This window comes from Sorex araneus, chromosome 2 (assembly GCF_027595985.1).
Source record: "Sorex araneus isolate mSorAra2 chromosome 2, mSorAra2.pri, whole genome shotgun sequence".
Taxonomy (NCBI): Eukaryota; Metazoa; Chordata; class Mammalia; order Eulipotyphla; family Soricidae; genus Sorex; species Sorex araneus.
The window spans coordinates 68,365,112-68,386,614 of NC_073303.1; the positions used below are offsets into that span (position 1 = coordinate 68,365,112).

A 21,503-nucleotide genomic window follows, 5' to 3' on the forward strand; every position below is an offset into this window, starting at 1 on the left:
GCTCTTTGCAGGGGAGGAGAGAGCAGTTCCAGGCCTTATCCAGGGCTTTCAGGGTTCTTGTCTTGTCACAGAAAAGAATTTCAGGAGTAGACAAGCAGTGAAGCAAAACAGATGTTATTTGGAGGGTTTAAGGTGTGGAGGGAGAGAGGGTGAAAGAGAGAAACATGCTCAACAGAGAACACGGGCTTCTCCAAGGGCGGAGAGAGCCCCTACACACTCCCCAACACTAGACAGGAAAGCATGAAAGGACACATCTCAAGAGGGGAGATGCAGCAATGCACGTGCTCAGGCATCACATGTGCTCGGCATGTGGGTGCAAGCAGCACATGGGCTGGGGCAAGGTATGCGCACTCTTGGTTCAAGGGGTTCAAGGTGGCTTTTATAGGGCTTCTCCAACCTGCCCCCATGTGGGCCTTCTTCCTAGGTAAAAGTCCATTGCTAAGGAGGTTACCAGGAAGGTTGGGAGTGATGACGGTCTTCTTTGGGCCGAATCACTAAAGTTAATCAGATTGAGGGTGAGATCCGAGGGAATTCGAGGAATTTCCTTCATGGAAAGGGGTCCCAAGTCCTCAGGGTCTGCTGCTCAAGGTCTTTCCTGTATCCACAAAGTGGGTCAGCCTTGGAATTTTAATTTTCCTCCCAGAAGTTTGGCTCACCCGTTTCATTGTCCAGGGCCTTTCCCTATCTACCTGCCTACATAGGAAGGAAGGAAGGAAGGAAGGAAGGAAGGAAGGAAGGAAGGAAGGAAGGAAGGAAGGAAGGAAGGAAGGAAGGAAGGAAGGAAGGAAGGAAGGAAGGGAGGGAGGGAGGGAGGGAGGGAGGGGGAGGGAGGGAGGGAGGAAAGAAAGAAAGAAAGAAAGAAAGAAAGAAAGAAAGAAAGAAAGAAAGAAAGAAAGAAAGAAAGAAAGAAAGAAAGAAAGAAAGGAGAGAGAAAGAAAGAAAGAAAGGAGAGAGAAAGAAAGAAAGAAAGAAAGAAAGAAAGAAAGAAAGAAAGAAAGAAAGAAAGAAAGAAAGAAAGGAGAGAGAAAGAAAGAAAGAAAGAGAGAGAGAAAGAAAGAAAGAGAGAGAGAGAGAGAAAGAAAGAAAGAAAGAAAGAAAGAAAGAAAGAAAGAAAGAAAGAAAGAAAGAAAGAAAGAAAGAAAGAAAGAAAGGAGAGAGAAAGAAGGAGAGAGAGAAAGAAAGAAAAGTCAACTTTTCTCAGAATTGGTGGGAATCCCCGGTTTCTGTCCCACACAGGTAGAGTCCTTGGCCTAGTCTGTTGCTACCCGTATTATTCTTCTGTCTTGTTTCAAGAACTTACTCACAACTTTCCTCTTTGTGAAGAGCACTATCCTTTCCTCTTGGTGAAAAGCACTGTCAGGGAAGAAGTGATTAAACTCACACTCACTGAGGTGTAAAAAGGAGATCTTGAACCTCATCATTTTCTCAAAAGCATTTTTTCTTTCCTAGAAGACTGAGCGTAGGCCTGAAGGAATGAATCTTAAATGGTGGCACTTGAGCTCAAGCACCACTGATGGACCACCACAACTCCCCCCCACCCCCCAACACACACACCAGAAAAGGAAAGGGCTGGGTGTTGGCATCTGAATGCTTTAGGAACTTAAAGAATCCTTTTCCATGTTGAGAAGACTCACTTGTCGTCTCTCTGACTTATGGGTCAGATTTTGCACGTGAATTTTATTAAGTGTGGATCAGCCAGGACCTGGATGTGTTCTTACTAACATCACGTACACTAAAAAGGCCGACAAACCATGTTTCAGAGAAGGCATGTGTGATGACCACAGATCCCCCCAATCCTTAATGCACGGTGGCACTTAACGCCTGGTTAATCGTCCTAGCCTAACTGAATCCATCGTTTAACTTGTTTCGGAAGAGCAGCCTCTCGGTGGCAGGGGGGAAACAGAAGTTCTTTGACAGGAGAGGCAGAAAGCGCTGGGAAAGATGCAGTTCCTCCCAGGGAAAGATGCAGTTCCTCCCAGCGACTTGCGTGTCTACCTGAGCTAACAAGCCCTTGATCCCGAGCCCGGTGCCTGGCATCCACCTCCGCGGCTGGAGCAGGGAGGCGGCGGCTGATACAAACATAATTTGCCACATTGTCTCCATCTGATGGTTTGGAAGCCGGGGGGGGGGGGGGGGGGGGGAGCTGTCTCTAAATGACAGGTCACAAACATTCTCCAGGCGGGCTTCTTTATGCCCGCCTTGCCAGGCTGGGCGCTGGCAGCCCTGCCATTCAGGCGCTTGTTTTTGTTGTGGAACAAAAGCCTCACTCCCAGCTGTGGCGCCAAAATCTCGCTCGCACTGTACAAGGGACTGACAGCTCCCCAGCCCGGCGGAGGGGAGGCCGGGCCCAGCTCCTCCAATCGCGGCCGCCCCTGCGCAGGGCCCCGCGTGTTTACAGGCAGCCTTCTGCCGGCGGGGGGGAGGCGAGGGAGAAAACCAGGACGTGGAGTCGGCCCGGAGTGGGCGAGCACCCCACCAGCAAAGTGAGAGCGCGAGCATCCTGCGGTTCCCTGCAGTTCATTCATTGGGTGAATGAGCAGGGAGGAGGAGGAAAGCGTCCCTGGTAAGTGCCTTCCTACTGTGTGCGCAGGGTCTTGCATCTCTTTGGTCCAGGAGGTGACAGGATGTGTCCCTCTCGTTTAAGGGGTCTGCTAGGTAAGCACTGGAGTCAGCAGCCTTCACCGGGTAGGTGAGAACAACCTATCTCAGGGGTTCAGAGGGAATAGATAAGTAGCTTGTTTGTTGGGGATGCTGTTTACTTGCGGCAAGCATCCAGAGCCAATGACAGGCCTTCATCATTAGAAATGTCCCCCACTCTGCTTGCTCCTGTTGTGGATTGGACCACAGATCTAAGAGGAATTTATCCACGTCTCCCGTGATGAATAGATTCATGTGCCAAGGGAACTTTTCAGGGGATGCTTTGCAAAAATACAGAGTATGTCAGAACTGTAGCTGAGATGGAACAAGCAAAATTAAACAGATACATGGGAATTGAGAAGGTATTTTGCTTTAGAGAAATATAGGAATATTTTATGTTTGTGGCCTGGATTGGAGTTAGAAGGACTCAAAATTGAATGAGAACCCTTAACTCTGTGACATTACCTCCCCCACCATATACACACACCTCTGTTGGCTCTGCATTTGGTTTTGGATGAGATAATTCATTTCTCTGGGCCTCCATTTTATTGTTGTTGTTGTTGTTGTTGTTTAAAACTGGGGTTAATATCCAGAATTCTGTAAAAATCTAACGAGATAGTCTATGTGCAGTGCCTGATATTTCATAAGTTTGCAAAAAAGGGGTGATTTGATGCCAATACGTGATGGAGAATTTTCCAGAAATAATGATACATTGGTAGCTGCGTTCTTCCTTATGAATAGAAAAGCCTTTAGAACAGTGTATCTGTGACATCTGTGATGCTGGTGGTGTGAGCACTGCAGCTCCAGAGCCAATCAATCAAGAGTCATCTGGTCAAGACAGAGCTCTGTTAGAAATAAATCAGCAGGTTGGAAGATGGCAGACTCATGTCCTCACTGTAATCACCTTGATTATTCTGCTCCAGAAGTGGGTTTATAGAAAAGAGAGAATAGGGAAGCATAGCTTTAGAAGGACGGGGAACAGACTGGTGGGCACCAGAGTTATCAGTGAATTCCTTTATGGGCCGGTGCCCTGAGGTACAGTTGATTTGATCTACAAACCGAAGTCAAGTGTTTCTGAGTAAGAGTTTAATCTTAGGAGTTGGGGGATAGGACAAAATTAAAAATTGTCCCCGATCAGAAGCGCTACTGCTCTTTTATTCTGACGCCACCAGCTCTGACTTTCTTTGGGGTTGGTTTCTGTGGTGCTGCTAATATTGAACAAGTCCTGTCTCCATCAGTTATGAATTAGGTTCTTTCATTTTTCTATGCCTCAGTTGATGAATAGCAGCATATATTTCATGAAATTGTTTAGAGGCTCAAATGAGAGGATTAAGAAACTGACACTTGGCAGCATTCAATAAGAATTTGCCATATTGTTTCAGCATTTGGTTACTCATCACTCAGAAACTATGCCTTGATAATAGACTGTATTTCCTTCATGGTATAATGACAGGGTGGGGCAGGGAATAAAGTTTTCCTTAGAAATATGCCTTATCTTCCTTCCTGGATCTATCTTCTCTTCAGTTTTGAATCCTATTTCTCTCCCAGGGCTCTAAATATCCTTTGACAGTCACCCAGCACTCTACATTCTAACACTAAGCAGACCTGCCCTCTCTGTAGCATGTCTTTAAATTTGTTCTTATTTTGGTTTACTGGAAATTTTAAGAAGAAACACTGAGGGATGCTATACACTCTTCACCCAGTTTCCCCCAATGATAAGAACTTGAATAATTGTTCAGTATCACACCGGGTTATCTCATTGATATAATTTGTACCATTTGGATATACTGTAGTCACTATATATCACACACACACAAATTTGTGTCATCACTACCACAGAAAATACACAAAACAGCTCTGTCACAAGGGACCCTTGTTTGTCACTCTTTTTACCCAAGAGTTAGAAATAAATGAGATAGGGGCTGGAGCAATAGCACAGCGGGTAGGGCGTTTGCCTTGCACGTGGCCGACCCGGGTTCGATTCCCAGCATCTCATGTGGTCCCCTGAGCACTGCCAGGGGTGATTCCTGAGTTCAGAGCCAGGAGTAACCCCTGTGCCTCGCCAGGTGTGACCCAAAAAGAAAAAAAAATTAAAAAACGTAAATGAGATAGTCTAATGAGATAGTCTATGTGCAGTGCCTGATACTTCATATCTGATTTATCTGATCCCACATATCTCCCACAAAACTTCTCACTCCTGAGTTTTAAAACCTGCCCAAATTAGGCTTGATCCATCAAAATAAATAAGTGCTCTGAGGAAAGCACAGCAGCGGACCGTTCAGGAGCATGCAGAAGGGAAATGGAGATCTAGGACACTGCTCAACTGAGCTTAACATGAGGAAAGTGGGGACTAAGAAGAAACCTCAGGTCTAAGAGCATGCCGGGCTAATCTAAAACACAGATACAGATCAAGACAACCTTACTTACACACACACACACACACACACACACACACACACACACACACACCCCATCTGGTCAGGCTGCTGAAACAAAAAACATACAATTAGTAGCTTATAACACACTAAGAATGTGCTTCTTAGAACTCTGAAACCCAGAAAGTCCATGATGATCCTAGTGGCAGACTCAGTGAGGGCCTCATCCTTGGAGACCACTGTCTCCCCATGGTAACTGCGCGTAGCAGCAGGGGTAAAGGAACCTTTTGGTCCTCTAAAAGATGTTGAGGGGGCTGGAGCAATAGTACAGTGGGCAGGGCGTTTGCCTTGTATGTGGCTGACCTGGGTTCGATTTCCAGCATCCCATATGGTCCCCCAAGCACTGCCAGGAGTAATTCCTGAGTGCAGAGTCAGGAGTGACCCGAGTGTGACCGATTGTGGGCCGAGTGTGGCCCAAAATGCAAAAAAAAAAAAAAAAGAAGAAGAAGAAGTAGATGTTGATCCCGATAGTGGAAGTTTTGCCTTCATGCCCTAATCACCCCCAAACCTGGATCCTAACACCATCACACTGGAGGATTAGCAAGCACAGACATCCAGCCCCCAGCACTCCCCTTTTAAAGAAAAGAAACTGTACTTTTTTACATTCCCACCCCTCATGACCCACTGACATAAACCAAGAACTCTATTTGGCAGCTCGATTAATATCATGCCTGTGCTTTTGAAAGTAGCTTAGGACAGAGGTAAAAAAAAAAATCAGTTAGTGTGCAAACTAGCAACTACCACCACATCTTCCCATTGATGATTTGTGGTCAATCACAGCTGTTTAGTGCTCATGAACCAGGTATGTTCTACAAGCCAACGAGAGTACTGGCTTAAAGTCTGGTGGTGTGAGGGTGAAATACATTTTCTTCCCGTCACAAATATTGACATAATATGGGTAAAAATGGCCTGCAATCATCTTCTCCCACAGATTCTTTTTCAGTCACAACAGCAGCACGTGGTCCCAAGAGTGGGGAACTGGAAGCCTAGTCTATTATATTTATTACACATGCTTTATCCTAGAAAACTGTTTCACTAGTGAGGAGCTGGTCCTATAACAAGTCTTACTGGTTTGCTCTGATGCTATTGACAACTACAAAAAAGGTTAATGTGATTCTGAGCCGAGGCTGGAGCAATAGCACAGCGGGTAGGGCGTTTGCCTTGCACGTGGCCGACCCGGGTTCAATTCCCAGCATCCCATATGGTCCCCTGAGCACCTTCAGGGGTGATTCCTGAGTTCAGAGCCAGGAATAACCCTTGTGCATTGCCAGGTGTGACCCAAAAAGCAAAAAAAAAAAAAAATGTGATTATGAGCCATTGATCCAAAGAGGGCCTATCCTTATTCCAGTACATGCAGTTTTGATCACTATAGCTTTATAGTACAGTTCCAAATTAGGTAATAAAACACCTCTCAATTTCTTAGTTTTCAGTATGGCTTTGGCTATTGGTAGATTTTTTTTCTGATTCCATATAAACGTCCTGGAAGAATAAAACCCGAAATACATGATATAGATCTCTTACATGTTTTGTTAAGCTGATTCCTAAATTGATGTTTCTGGATACTTTTTTAACCCATTGTATTGTTTTTGGTTGTTCGTTTGTTTTTAGGAGCTTTTTTTGTAGAGTTGTTAGGGTCTTCTATGTATGCTATTATGTCTTCTGCAAATAGTGAACATCTTAGATTGTCTTTTCCAATTTGGATTCATTTGATTTGTTTTTCTTGCCTGATTTCTGTAGCCAGGATTTCAATACTACACAGATAAACCTTTACCCAAGTGTTTAGAGGGAAAGACAGAGAAAGGGAAAAAAATCGAGGGGGGAGGAAGAAAAAGAAAAGTAATGAGTGAACAGGCATCAGAGCTTCAGTTATATTGGTGACAGGGGGTTGTGGTATGGCCATATATGTAAAACACAAACAACAACACTGTAAATAAGAGATCTAAGCTGCAACCACCAGAACTTTGTAATGTGCCTCTCCTTGACAGACAAGGATGAAGCAGGAATTGTGGGGGAGGGGGGAGGGAATACAGGAACACTGGAGGAGGGAAGTTGACACTGGTGGTGGGATTGGTGTTGAAATATTATGTACCTAAAACTCAACTATCAATAACTTTGTGAATTACAGTTTTTTAATTTTAAAAGTTTAAATTAATTTTTTTTTATTTTTTGGGGGGAAAAAAGCTTAATGAGGCAAGAGAAAAAAGTATCGGAGGAACCCTGCTAGAGGAATTACTGATTTAGGTGTTTCTGATGTGCTGCAAGTGTGGTACAAAGGTCAGTAACACTTGCAGCATCCAATAACCTCTTGGTGCAAATTTTCTGGCCCACCTACCTCCACTAAGTCAGGAACTCTAGAGCTGTTTGCCATTCATCTGTGTTTAAATAAACCCTTGAGGTGAGAAACTTTGAGAGCTACTGAAACTCCCAACAAAAGATCTAAAGACAATTTTGCTTGCCCAATGGAATTAATAAGGGGATCATTCTCATACACATCTACATTAAATGGCAAGTACTGCTTTAAATTTGCAGGAGGGGGACGAGTAACCTGTAAAAGGTAGGTATGGTTCTAGAGATAACGAGATGAGCCAATCAAAATTTCAGCTTTGTGGGGCTTACATTCTAGCCGCTGGCAATCAGAGATCTGAGAAAAAGAAGAATCTGGGAGCTCAATTTTCACTGGTTTATGGTAAAAGATTTCTTTAAGGACATGATCTTGGAGCATACACCCAAGTGCGGCATGAAGTGTAGGAGAACAGAAGCCACCCTAAGCTCTGGAGGAAGAACGTTCTGGCAGAGGGAACAGAAAGCATGACAACATGACACGAACATGAGTTTGCGGTTGGCAGTGGCATCAGAACACTAGTGATCAAGGAAGACTGAGACGATGGAAGGAAAGGAGGGAGAAAAGCAGGTTAGTGAGAAGAGGGAACTAAATGATAGAGGGCTCCTAGGGCTTGTCACTCTCTTTCAGTTTATTTCTGGCTGTGATGGGAAAATATGGAGGGCCCCGGGACAGAAGAGGGTGTCTTCCTTTTATGCAACTCAGCTGCTGTGGGAAAGCTTAAATATGGGAAGGCAGAAGTGAAAACAACCAAACTTTTTTTTCTTCTTCTTTTTTTATTTTATAAAGTAGCACTGTAGCATTGTCCTCCCGTTGTTCATCGATTTGCTCGAGCGGGCACCAGTAACGTCTCCATTGTGAGACTTGTTGTTACTGTTTTTGGCATATCGAATATGCCACAGATAGCTTGCCAGGCTCTGCCGTGCAGACAGGATACTCTCGGTAGCTTCACTGGCTGTTCGAGAGGGACGACAGAATTGAACCCGGGTCAGCCGTGTGCAAGGCAAACGCCCTACCTGCAGTTCTCTTGCTCCAGTCCATTTCCAAATTCCAACAATTTTATAAAGTAGTTCACAATATTTGATTACATTTAATATTTAAACACCAATCCCACCACCATTACACCTTCCCACCACCATATTTTGGAAGTTTTCATCCTGAACCCCATTCCCTGCCCAAAAGCAGAACTGAAATAATATATTTTGTATTTTTTGTTATGAAACACCGCTGAAAATGCTACAAAAAAGTATTCTTAGAGGAAAGAGTATGGAGGTGGTTGTATTTCACCCAGGGGCCATTAAGCCCTTCTATAAGAGATCAATAGCATGTTGTTAACCTTTAAAGGTTGAGCTTTGTCTGCATATATATATATATATACATATATATATACATATACATATATATCTGTAAAAAAGTATTTCTCTCTAAGGCTGGTTGCCTCTTACTTAGAGCCCCATCAAGTGAGGTGTGATACTCTTGGAGTATGTCTAGGGTGTGTGGTATGAAGTGTCTTCGTCACTTGGTCCAGGAATAGGTTCACTCGTAGGTGAGGCTCGGCCTGAGTGCGTGGACAGCGGCTGTGAGCCTGGTGGGGGTTGAGCACTCGAGGTTTTTGGTTGCCAGGGCCGGGTCCCTTTGCGCGGGGAGAATAAGCAAACTTCGTAAGAGACTAGTTGAGTCGTCAAGATTAGGGGCAAGGATGTTAGATCAGCATGTGGTGGAGTTGGTCGACTTTACGGTGTTATTTTGAAGGGAAATCTGGGCCCAGGATCTCGTATGCGCAAAGACTGCAGTCTACCACTGAGCTATATCCCCAGCTCCAAGCACATAAAATCACTGTCACTGTCACTGTCATCCCGTTGCTCATCGATTTGTTCGAGCAGGCACCAGTAACGTCTCCATTGTGAGACTTATTGTTAGTGTTTTTGGCATTATCCAATATGCCAAGGGTAGCTTTCCAGGCTCTGTCGTGAGGGCGCGATACTCTTGGTAGCTTGCCCGGCTCTCTGAGAGGGGTGGAGAGCACATAAAATAAATAAAAAATTTGAATGTCCTATATTGTCTCATATGTACAAATGCATCTGTATCTCCATATTTTCTGGAGGCCCTTTCTTTTGCATCAGATAATAAGTTACACTTTGCACAGTCAAAACCAACCTACTTAACTAGGATGTTTCTTAATCCTTTAGATACTCCCTATAGGATTCGTTTTCTTCACTTAGTCCTCTTAAATTCTATTTTTTCTTTCAATTTTTTACTTTAATCATACCCAAGTGTTTCCCATTTTAAAGAAACAAAAAAACTTCTTTATATGTTTCCTTCAATCCTTTCTTTAATAACTAAACTTGTAGAAAAATATTTAACACCCTGATATGTGCTTAGCTTTTTCATTCTTGGCCAATTCTTTTCTTTTCTTTTCTTTTCTTTTCTTTTCTTTTCTTTTCTTTTCTTTTCTTTTCTTTTTCCTTTCTTTTCTTTTCTTTTCTTTGTGAGGTAGGGGTGATTGGCCCACACTGGCAGTCTTCAGGGCTTACTTCTCACTCTGCGCTCAGGGGTCACTCCTGGCAAGGTTTGGGGCAACCATATGGGGAGGAGCGGGGATTGTCAGATGAGTGCCAGGCAATCCCCCTATCCAGTGTACTATCTGTCTGGGCCCTTCGGCCGTAGTTTTTTGTTTTCTTAATCTTTGTCTTGTTTTGGGAAGGGCACCATACCCCTCTGCTCTCAGGTTTACTGCTGGCTCTGAACTCAGGGTCCACTCCTGGCAGTGTGTGTGGGACCACATGAGATATCAGGGATGAAATCCAGGTCAACCGCACACAAAGCAAGGACTCTACCCTGTGTACTATTGCTCCACACTTGTCTACTTATTTATTTATTTCGCATTCACTAGAACCTGGCTTTCATCCTCACGTGTGCATTGAAAATACCGTTACTAAATTCACCAAATTGTAACCCCCTTAGCCACAATTTTCAGTCCTTATCTATCACCTCAAGATGCAATTCCTTCATCAAACATCTATGTATACTTATGAGACCAATATCGGCGGAATCTGAGCAGGAAAAGAGGAAATGGTTAAATTGAAGAAAACAATACAAGGAGTTTCAACCCCACAGGTCTTGTCAGTGCTGAGGAAGCTGAAAGGAGTGTTGAGACAAGCAAGAAAGTAGCGGCAGGAAGCTGCTACTCACCAAGGTCGAGGGACAAAATGAAGAGACGGGTTATGCTATGGCCCCAAACCGGGTAGAACTTGGAACCACTGGACTACACGGGAAATTGGAACCTCACCAAGCACGGTCCAAAAGAAGAACACCCCTAAAGCCAAGAGTTGGGGAAGGGTTTCTTAGCTCCCGTCATCTCCTACCAGTTTTCTCTGTGTGCAAACACATTCAGCATCTCCTAAGAAGGGGCCTGAGAGAAACAGGCCGCAGGGATGCAAGGCCTGGGATCAAGAGTAGAACTAGGGAAGAGCAAGGAATACGGATCCTGTGGAAAACTGACCAAGACCAGCGTAGCTCCTAAGTTGATACATCCTCCCCCAAATCTGTTTCAAACATCAAAAGGTTATTCTGTCACTTGGATCTGCTAGAGAGCACAGCAGTGAAGGTGTATGCCTAGTACGCATCCAACCTGGGTTTGATTCCCAGCACCAAATGGTTCCCTGATCATCACTGAATGCAGCCATGGAGGACCCTTATCCCTGCTCAGTTTGACTCTGGAGGTCTCGGTATTATCAGAGTGGCCCAAATATTTCCAAAGTTGCAGGGTCCTAGTGGCATGGCATCCTCGGGCCTTTGCATGGCATCACGAGTCAGGGAGGTTGAGAATAACCAGTGGGGCCCCTGAAACTCCTGAGCGGAACTTAGGAAACCATCACCCCTGAAAAAATATTAAACTATTGTAGAATTTGATATAGATGCCCCCTGGGTATCTCCAACTCAATGTCTCCAAAAATGGTAGATGATGCCCCACCAAACCTGCCTCCCTACCTCTGTGGTGATCTCTCGGTCAAACCTAGTCCCGCGACTCCAAAGCAAGGATTGTCCTTGGTTTCTTCCTCTCTTCTGCTTCCTGGTCCTATTACTTACCAGGCCTTGTTGTTTTCAGTTTTGTATTTATGCTTCAAATCTGCCCCCTCATAGTTTTTCTTATGTTGCAGTTTTAGTTCAGATTTCTTTTATTTCTCACTTGAACCAGGACAGAACTGTGAATCTGTAGCTGTGTCCTTCTAATCCATCTTTCGTGCCAGAATGACCTGTTTAATCAGCATATTGGCTCATGTCTCTCAGGCTCTCAACCCTTCCATTGTCCAACAACAAGATCCCAAATACTCCTAGAATGGTTTGGTTCTGAACGTTCCACAGACCCTAGTACTAATCTAATACTCAGTTCCAAATATTGAGCAATCTTTCTCTGAAGAAAGAGAACAGGGATGAAAGGACTGATAAAGCTTCGTGTTTTCTACCACTGTCTTGCTCTCGGCGCATTGGGCCCAGCCTTGCCACTATCCTGACAGAGCCGGGGGCAAGGCCTCAGTGCAGGGCATAGGCACCGTCCAGTGCCCGATGCCCAGTGCTTAGAAGAGTCCACGTTTGGCTTAATTTTATGTTGTTCTGTCTGGAAATTCATGATAATTTTGAGAAAGGATGCTGCTTGTTCCTATTTCCTGGAACCCCACAAATTTTGTAATCAATCCTGATCAAGAATATTTATGGTTTAAGATTATACTTTCAGGAATCATTAAAAAATATAAAGTTGTTCACAATATTTCATTACATTTAATATTCAAACACCAATCCCACCACCATTATACCTTCCCATCACCATATTTCTGGTGTTTCCATCCTGAACCCCAATCCCTGCCCCAAAGCAGAACCAAGATAATTTATTTTGTATTGTTTGTTATGAAAAACCGCTGAAAATGCTACAAAAAGTATCCTTAGAGTAAAGAGTGTGAAGGTGGTAGTATTTTCACTCAGGGGCCATTAAGCCCTTCTATAAGAGATCATGAACACGTTGATAAGATTGAGCCTTGTGTGCCTTTTATATATGACCCTGTAAAAAAAATTATATTTCCCTCTAAAATTAGTTGCCTCCTACTTTGAACCCTGTTGAATGTGATGTGTTATAGTTTGTTACTAGAGTAGCTTTTCTGAACACATCGAACACCCACAACCCTGAGGAGGAGACAGAGGACCCTCTCCAGAACACGAGGCCGGTTCTAGGTGTTGCTTCCACAGCTGCCTTTTACTATTCATGATTGTTCTACTCTTCCTATGGAAGAGGGAAGGGAGACAGAGGATGCAGAGGATGTAGTCTGAGTGGTTCCGGGGGTGGTGGGGGTGGGGGAGAAGAATATCTGTGGTTTAAAGTAACACAGGTGTCTTCCTAAGCATTGACAGTACTTATTTCAAGAAAGGAATTATGCAAATTATGAACAATTATGAACATCTATCACTGTATCACTCTCATCTTGTTGATTGTCGATTCTGCTCTAGCGGGCCCAGTAATGTCTCCATTTGTCCTAGCCCTGAGGTCTATATGAATATATAATTTAATTCTATGCAGTGTTTGAGAATTACTCATCACACTACTGCAATTAGTTAAAATTTTTACTTAGAAATGGGTATGTCATGGGTTTTGGAACATTGAAGGACTGAAACCCAATTATGAACACCGTTGTAACTGTGTATATCATTACAATTCAATAAAAATTTTTTTAATGGCTACGTAGCTTGTCAAACAAACATGTCTTACTGACACAAGTTGAAGTTGAATGTCTTCCTAAAAAAATAGTAGTCCCTATGCTTGGGGGAAACATAAGATTCTGTATTCCAGAAATGATAAATTCTCTGGGTAGGAAATAACTGATTATTTAGAAGGTTATGTAAAAGGGTGCAGAGGTCTCTGAGAAGTACAATCTTAAAATGATATGGGTTAAGATGGGAGAAAGCTATTTAAGGTCAGTGGGGAAATGGTGCCGTAAAAAGTAGAATAATTAAAAAGCTGTATAAAACCCTCATAAAACAACATGACTAAGACATGATAGCATGTGACTAGAATTCAGTATTGAAACACTACTGAAAAAAACTAGAAACAAACATTAAACATTATTATTTTTATACTCAAGAGCACATGTCATTAACTCTTATATGAGAATCAAATGATGGAAAATAGCTATAATTTTTTAAAACACAACTGAAAGTTAAATGAAAGGGTATTTTTTTTAATGTGTGGGCTATTGTACACAAAATACAATAAATTACCAAAGATCTAAGGCTATTCTTAAGTTTGTTTACTGTTCACCTTGCTTTTCCTTTTCTTTTCTGTTATTCTTCATTTTTCTTCTCTTCCCTATTTTTTAACTTCTGTTACGGAACAAGAAACAGCAGTGTTGGCACAAGATTTTGTTTGAAGTTTTGGTTTAGGTCAAAGGTCTTAGAAGCCAGCTCCACCTGCCAGGTGGCAAAAAGAATCGTGCCCTTAAGGAACAGTGAATGGCTGTGGGTAGGCAAAGAGATGGAGCTACAGGGAAAGGGAGTTCGTGTATAAGGGGCAGAAGGACATACGATGCCACCGTCATTATTATAGAGATGAGAAAAAAGAATTACTAAGTCAACTGATGAAGGGAATGAACAACGATGAAGGCTGCTATGACCATGCCTTGCCCTCTTTCATCCATACAGGTGGTGAGCCAAAAAAATAAGAGTGTTTCTACCAATAATAGGTTAGGCAAAATGCTCTGCTCCAGCAAATATATTGAGCACTGAGAATATGTTACATTCTTTACAGAATTCTTTCACTCATCCCCCCCAACACAAACACATTAATAGGCATAACAATACAGAAAGGAGAAGGAAATCTAACCTACAGCTAGCTTTTAAGAAACCTCGCTGTGGGCTTTTACAGCAGCAAGGCCTGATGGATGACTATAGCTACCTGGTTTTCCAAATTCATGATAGTTTTCCAGGGTTAATTCAGGTACTTCTCCCTTGGAATCGACTGAACATAAAATAACAAACAAAGGAACGAAAATGGAGTAGATAAAAATAGAAGCTGAGGCACAAGGATAGATAGGAGCTTTTGACATCTTACCACCCTCAAGTCTGAAAATAGCGTAAATGGAAAGCTGATGGAGGTAACAAATGAGAACTATAATATATAAGCTACTAATTGAAAAACATTCCTTTTTTGAAATTAGATAGGTAGCTACAAAACCTAGTGAGGAGAGTTCAGATTTGCAGCCAACTATTAAATGTGAGACTTGTTTTCTTATTCAGTTCACCTAAAAATGGATCTGGAAAGCAAAGTGTTATTATTATTGGAAGACCTGAGCCTGCACTGTCCAAACCATAGCCATTAGCTGTGTGTGACTATTTTAACTTAGTAAAAATATGACAGTTTCGACTGGAGTGACAGCACAGCTGGTAGGGCGTTTGCCTTGCACGCGACCAACCCAGGTTTGATTCCTAGCATCCCATATGGTCCCCAGAGCACTGCCAGGAGTAATTCCTGAGTGCATGAACCAGGAATAACCCCTGTGCATCGCCGGGTGTGACCTAAAAAGAAAAAAAACTAAAAATATGACAATTATATTTTCATTCCTCACTTGTAGTACTCACGTGTCAATTGCTGTGTATCTATGTTCGTGTGATTACTGTATTGGACAGTGCAGCATGCTCCAACAGATTATCTTATGCAGAAAATTATATTAAAGTGAAGTATATTATAGAAGTGGATAAAAGAACATTGATTATTTGAGATATGATAATGATAATGATGATTTAAACAGAAATATTTCTCTTAGTGTGAAAAAGTCTAAATTTATGAGCTAAAATATACATAAGAGGCTTTTACTTGATAAGCAAATTAGAATAGTGCTGAAAATGTCCTTTTTTAGAACTCATTGCTGATCACCTATACACAAAGGAAATTATGATGTTATATAAACAAAAAATGGTTGCTGAAATGAAATCTTGACTGCAATTTTCTTTAAAAAACAATAATTGAAAATGTTAAGAGGAACTCCAGCGGAAGTGAATATAAATCTTGGGGGAAAGCAGTGATAAGAATTTGGAAATAAATCTATTATAAAGAGAAAAGAAGGAAAGGAAAGAAGAGGAGAGAAGAAGTGAGGAGTGGAAAAGAAAAGAAAAAAGAGGGAAAGATCCTTAGATAAATCTAAACCTTTGCAATGAAAATGTGAATAAATTTAAAGTAAAAAAAAAGTAATAAAAATTTTTGAAAAAAAAGTGTTTTGATGACTGTAGGCTCTTTAATGCGGAGAGCGCCTGGGAGTCAAAAGGAAATGCCAATTTCCGTTAGGTATATGGGCAGAGAGGAAGAGGAGAATTTTCAGAAAGGAAAATAAAGCTTGAACACATCGGGAAATACTGCTCTTCATTAGTGATCAAAGGAAAAATAGTTTTTAAAATGAGATTTGATGGAACTCTTATTCAAGTTGCAAAGAGAGGCAAAGAAGCAAGTGTGAGGGAGGATCAAAGCAGGGAGCGAGCCCAGTCAGCAGGGCCAGAGCTGCTGTGAGGCCAACCATGGGGGCCCAGAGAGTCCGCTTGTAAATGCATCTAGAGCATCTGAAAACCCTTTGACCGCTGATTCTGCTTTGGAGGCTCATCCTGAGGAAACAATCCAAAAACCTGTGTGATATTTGCTGTGCAGAGACAGGCGGCATCATATTTAAAAGTAAGGCAGGATGGACTATAGAATAACAGAGTAGGAGACTAACACACAAGAACAGTAGAAATAAGTACCGGGAGGTTGACTCCATGGCTTGGAAACTGGCCTCACATGCTGGGGAGAGGGCAACTCAGATAGAGAAGGGAACACCAAGTAAAATGTGGTTGGAGGCCACGCAGGGGAAGGGTGATGCGTGCTGAATGTTGAGTAGAGAATGAACACAGTGGCCACTCAACACCTTTATTGCAAACCACAACACCTAATTAGAGAGAGAGAACAAAAGGGAATACCCTGCCACAGTGACAGGGTGGGGTGGGGGAGATGGGTTTGTGGGGGTGGGAGGGATGCTGGGTTTATTTGTGGTGGAGAATGGGCACTGGTGAAGGGATGGGTTCTCGAACTTTGTATAAGGGAAACATGAGCACAAAAATGTATAAATCTGTAACTGTACCCTCACGGTGATTCACTAATTAAAAAATAAATAAATTTAAAAAAAAGTAATGCAGGATGGAACCAGTGCACACAGGCTTTTCAAGATAGTCTGAGGCAATATATATATATATACACATACATATAATATATATACGTATATATACACACACATATATATATTCTAAGGAGTTACATACTCTTCCTTTAAAATGAGCAATGCTTTACTGAAATCTTCTTTTCATTATTATTCTTGAAATCTTTTTTGAGATGCTCTGATTTACAATATTGGTAATTAGGGTTTTGTGCAGGCATCATTCCAACGCCACCAGAGTGCTCTTCCCTCCACTAAGCTCCCAAAGGCTTCTCCCTTTCTACCTCATACCTTTGTAAACTCAGCCCTGTGGCCCAACTCGTTAATTCTGTTGCCATCAGCCCTTTACTTGCTTACTATATATATTTAAGTTCTACAAATAACAGAAATCACCTTGCCTCCATTCCTCTCTTTCAGATTCAGTTCACTAAATGTGTTACCCTCTAGTTCCATCATATAGCAGCAAATTGTGTGATTTTTTGTCTTTTTTATAGGTGCATAATATTCTATTGTGTATACCATAGTTTCTGGATCTAGTCAAATTAACTAGCTTTTGAACTAAAGAGGATAATAAAAGATAGAATGGGACATTATATACTTGTTAAGATATGAATGGATCAAACGGCTTAACTCTCATCAACATATATGTACTGAATGGAGGAGTAGTGTAGTTTACAAAGCAACTGCAAATAGGCCTAAAAGTACTTTGATGGCAGCACAACTGTAGTGGGAGATTTCAATATCTCACTCTTCTTATTGGACAAATAGACTAAGCAAAATATCAATAAAGATGCAAGAGCCCTAAGTGAGGTATTGGAAGAACAGGGTCTAACAGACATACTCAGGACCCTCCACATGCCCACCCTCCGCCCAAAATTCAAATATATATTTTTCTACAGTGCATATGAATTTTCTTTTTAAAGCAAAAATATAGAAAGTGGGACACCTCCTTTGCCTTTTCCTTTATCTCATATGTTCCTATCCATCAAGCCATCTTTCCCTCCAAAATCTCACCAAATATACCTCTAGCATGTTTTTAAAGGGGTTGTTTTAAATACACATCGCATTATGTTTACATATTAATTCGAAACTTCCTTCTTATTTAAGCGTTTGAGTTCTTTCTTTCAGCAGGCAGCAACCCTCCCCATCCTTTTTAGCAGGGTACTCTCCCATGTTGTTGAAGGTTTCTTTTTACAAATTTTTATTTTGTTAAAGCACCATGATTTACAGCTATTCATAGTTGGGTTTTACACGTACAATGTCCCAGCACTATTCCACCAGTGTCACCCTCCCTCCAGCGTCCTCCCACCCACACACCCCAGCCTGCCTCCTGGACAGGCACGTTTCTCTCTTGGTTGTTGAAGTTTGGATCTCAGGTTTTCAGTGTGTTGACTCTGATTTGCATATTTAGCTCCATCAGTCCTCTACACCACCAGTGTACTGGAGTCCCATTCACCCACCACACACACACACACACACACACACACACACACACACACACACACATACACACACACACACCATTGCTTCCCTTCTTGATTTCCTTCCTTCTCTGTCCTTCTTCTCCCTATATTTTGAGGCTAAGGGTGATCTAGGCACCCCCCTTTCATACATTGCATTCCCTCATTCAGTTGTTCTGTGTTTGAAAGCTGTTGTCCATCAGATGAACATTAATACTGTCTTCAATACCTGGCAGTGCTGAGGGCTCGCTCCTACTTCTCTGCTTACGGATCACGCCTAGCGATGTTCAGGAGACCGTACTGACTGCCAGACAGCAAACGTGGGGCAGCCACATGCAAAGCAAGTGCCCTACCCACTGCACTATCTCTCCAGCTCTGTGTTCAAGATTTTGTCATTAAAAACACCATCACCAACTTCGGGGTGGTGGGGAGGGAATATGGGAAGACTAGTGGAGGGAAGTTGACATTGGTGGTGGGACTGGTGTTGAAATATTATATGCTTCAACTATCACTAACTTGGTAAATCACAGTTCTTTAAGAAAAAATAAAGGTGCCACCAGTGCTATTACTGCTACCAGTGCTCCTGTGTGCCCCTTTGTGTAGCCCGTATCTCCTCTGTGCCCCTGGACCAATGTTTCTCTGTGACAGTTCACTAGAGCTGAGCTTTGCATGACAGGTGCAGGGCGGGACACCTGCCTTGCAAGTGTGAAGCTGTGTGCAGTACGCACTGTCACCCGTATGTGTCAAGACCCAGCCGAGCAGCTGGGCTATTTGTCATCACCACATTCCGCAAGCAGGGTAGCCAGGGTAGCAACACAGCTGGAGGGAGAAATCTTTGATGGACCCCACAACTAAACAGACCATGAGCACCACAACAAAGAGTGCAAAATCCAGCCGGCATATTTCAACAACTCAGCTAACGTTTGTGACACACAGCAAACACGTCCGCAAGGCCTGCAGCGAGAGATGCGCAGTCTTTGCCTCGCTCTCTCTTGGCAAGGCTGTCATCTGAGAGAGACTGCAACATGGAGATTCCTCAAAAAGGCAAGACTAGAACTCTCACGTGACCCAGTGATACCATTTCTTGCCATTGACCCCAGAAACACAAAGACATTAACTTGAAAGGAAGCATGCATGGCTATGTTCATTGCAGCACTTGGTACAAAAGCCAATGTATGGAAACAAATGAAAAGCCCACCAACTAACGAGTGACTCAAGAAGTTGTGGTATATGCACACAATGGAATACTATGCAATTGTAAGAAAGGACAAAATTCTGCAATTTGCCAAAACACGAATGGATATAGAGGGTATCATGCTGAATGAAGTGAAAGAGAAGAAGGAGGTAGAGGCCTAAGAGATTGCTCAGTGGGTAAGGAGCTTGTTATTTTAATATCCAACAGAGTTTTGATTTTCCAGCACCCCATATGGTCCCCTGGGTCTCACCAGAAGTTATTCCTGAGCAGAGAGGCAGGAATACAACCTGAATACAGCTGGGTATGGTCCCAAACCCAAAAAATAAAGGAGGATGGAAGAAAAGAAGGAGAGAAGAAAATAAAATAGAAGCACAGAACAGAAAGAAAAGAACAGAAAAGAGAAGAAAAGAAAGAGGAGGTACATACCCAATGATCACTTTTGTATGTGAGATTAGAACGGAGTAAGGGAGGGTAAGAGGGGCAAATGCAACGTAACTGGAGAATTGATCCACAGAACTGAATTCGCATTAGGGCCTTTGGGACTTTGGTAAAGAAGTGGGTACTCTGGTGTCTGGTGTTGTGTTGGAATGATGATGTTGCAACCTGAATATTTGTTACTTTACATTAAACACGCAACGATCTCTATGGTCTCCTCTGCTTAATGTTTTCCCCATACTACTTATTATAGCACAGCGGGTAGGGCGTTTGCCTTGCATTCGACCCACACAGGTTCAATTCCCCCATCCCTCTCGAAGAGCTCGGCAAGCTACCGAGAGTATCCTGCCCACAAAGCAGAGCCTGGCTAGCTCCCTGTGGCTTATTCAATATGCCAAAAAAGGAACAAGTTTCACAATGGAGACATTACTGGTGCCCACTAGAGCAAATTGATGAATAACGGGATGACAGTGCTACTTATTATACCTCTGGAATCACAGTTAACTTCTTTCCTTTGATACTGCCGCTCCCCTCCTCTCGGAGGGGTATTTTGTTTGATGCTGCACAGAGCCTGGCACTCAGCGTGGCTCAGTGAACACATAGTAAGTGACTGATGCGATCTTTTCCGTGATAATGTACTTCATGGGACTCTCTGGCGGGCAAGCTTAGAGAAGCAGCTCACCCTCAGAGGCAAGCGTCCCACATTGGAAATACAGATGTTTTATGATTACAGAGGGTGGTTACAAAGCCTCAGTGATTCTCTTGCATGGCACTGTGTCAATTTCTTAACTTCTAAGCATATATCATGAGTGCAACATATCATATGCCCGTATCATGAGATGCTTCTAGATTCCTGATGAATACACTCATTTAATTTTACTCCCTGTTATATATCCTCTGATTCTCTGAGATTGGTTTTTGTGGCCTGTTCTTTTCCTCAAAGTCTGAATTTTCTTGGAGACATTAGCCTTCACCAAGACCCCAGTTGGTCCCAATATCAAGGCCAGTCTTTCTCTTGGATTCATAGGGCCTCTCAGGGGTACAGGGTTGAAGAATGCCTTTAGAGGTGGCCTGAGATGTCTCTTAGGTCTAAAAGACCCCAAACAGTCTTATTCTATTTTTTTCTGATATTTTATTTTATTATTGAATCACCGTGGGATAGAGCATTACATAGCTATTATGACTGGGTTTCACTCACATCCCAACACCCATCTCTCCACAAGTGTAATTTCCCAGCACCAATGTCCCCAGTTTCCCTCCCACCCCTTCAAGCCACCCCTCCACCCCCGTCTGCCTCTATGGCAGGCACCTCTCTTCTCTCTCTCTTTCTCTCTCATTTTAGGCATTATGGTTTGCAATACAGATGCTGAAAGGTTATCATGTATATTCCTTTACCTACTCTCAATGCTCCATTCTAGTCCAGAGTGATCATTTCCAACTAATGTTGTCATAATGGACCCTCCTCTATCTTAACTTCCATCCACCCCCCACACCCTTGTGGTAATTTCCAACCAGTATCTCCTGGCCCATTTTCCCTATTAGTTTCATATTGTTTATATAATATATATACACACATGTATATATTATATATATCCCACAAATAAATGCAGTGATTTATTTTTTGCTTTTTGGGTCACATCCGGAAATGCACAGGAGTTACCTCCTGGCTTTGGACTCAGGAATTACTCCTGGTGGTGCTTGGGGGACCATATGGGATGCTGGGGATTGAACCTGGGTCAGCCGCATGCAAGGCAAATGCCCTACCCACTGTGCTCCAGC

General features: G+C 42.7%; 1 pseudogene; it reads left to right on the top strand.

The window, feature by feature from the left end:
- The first annotated feature begins 12,503 nt into the window (after window positions 1-12,503).
- On the top strand, window positions 12,504-12,740 carry LOC129402737 (small nucleolar RNA U3; annotated as a pseudogene).
- The last annotated feature ends 8,763 nt before the right edge of the window (window positions 12,741-21,503 follow it).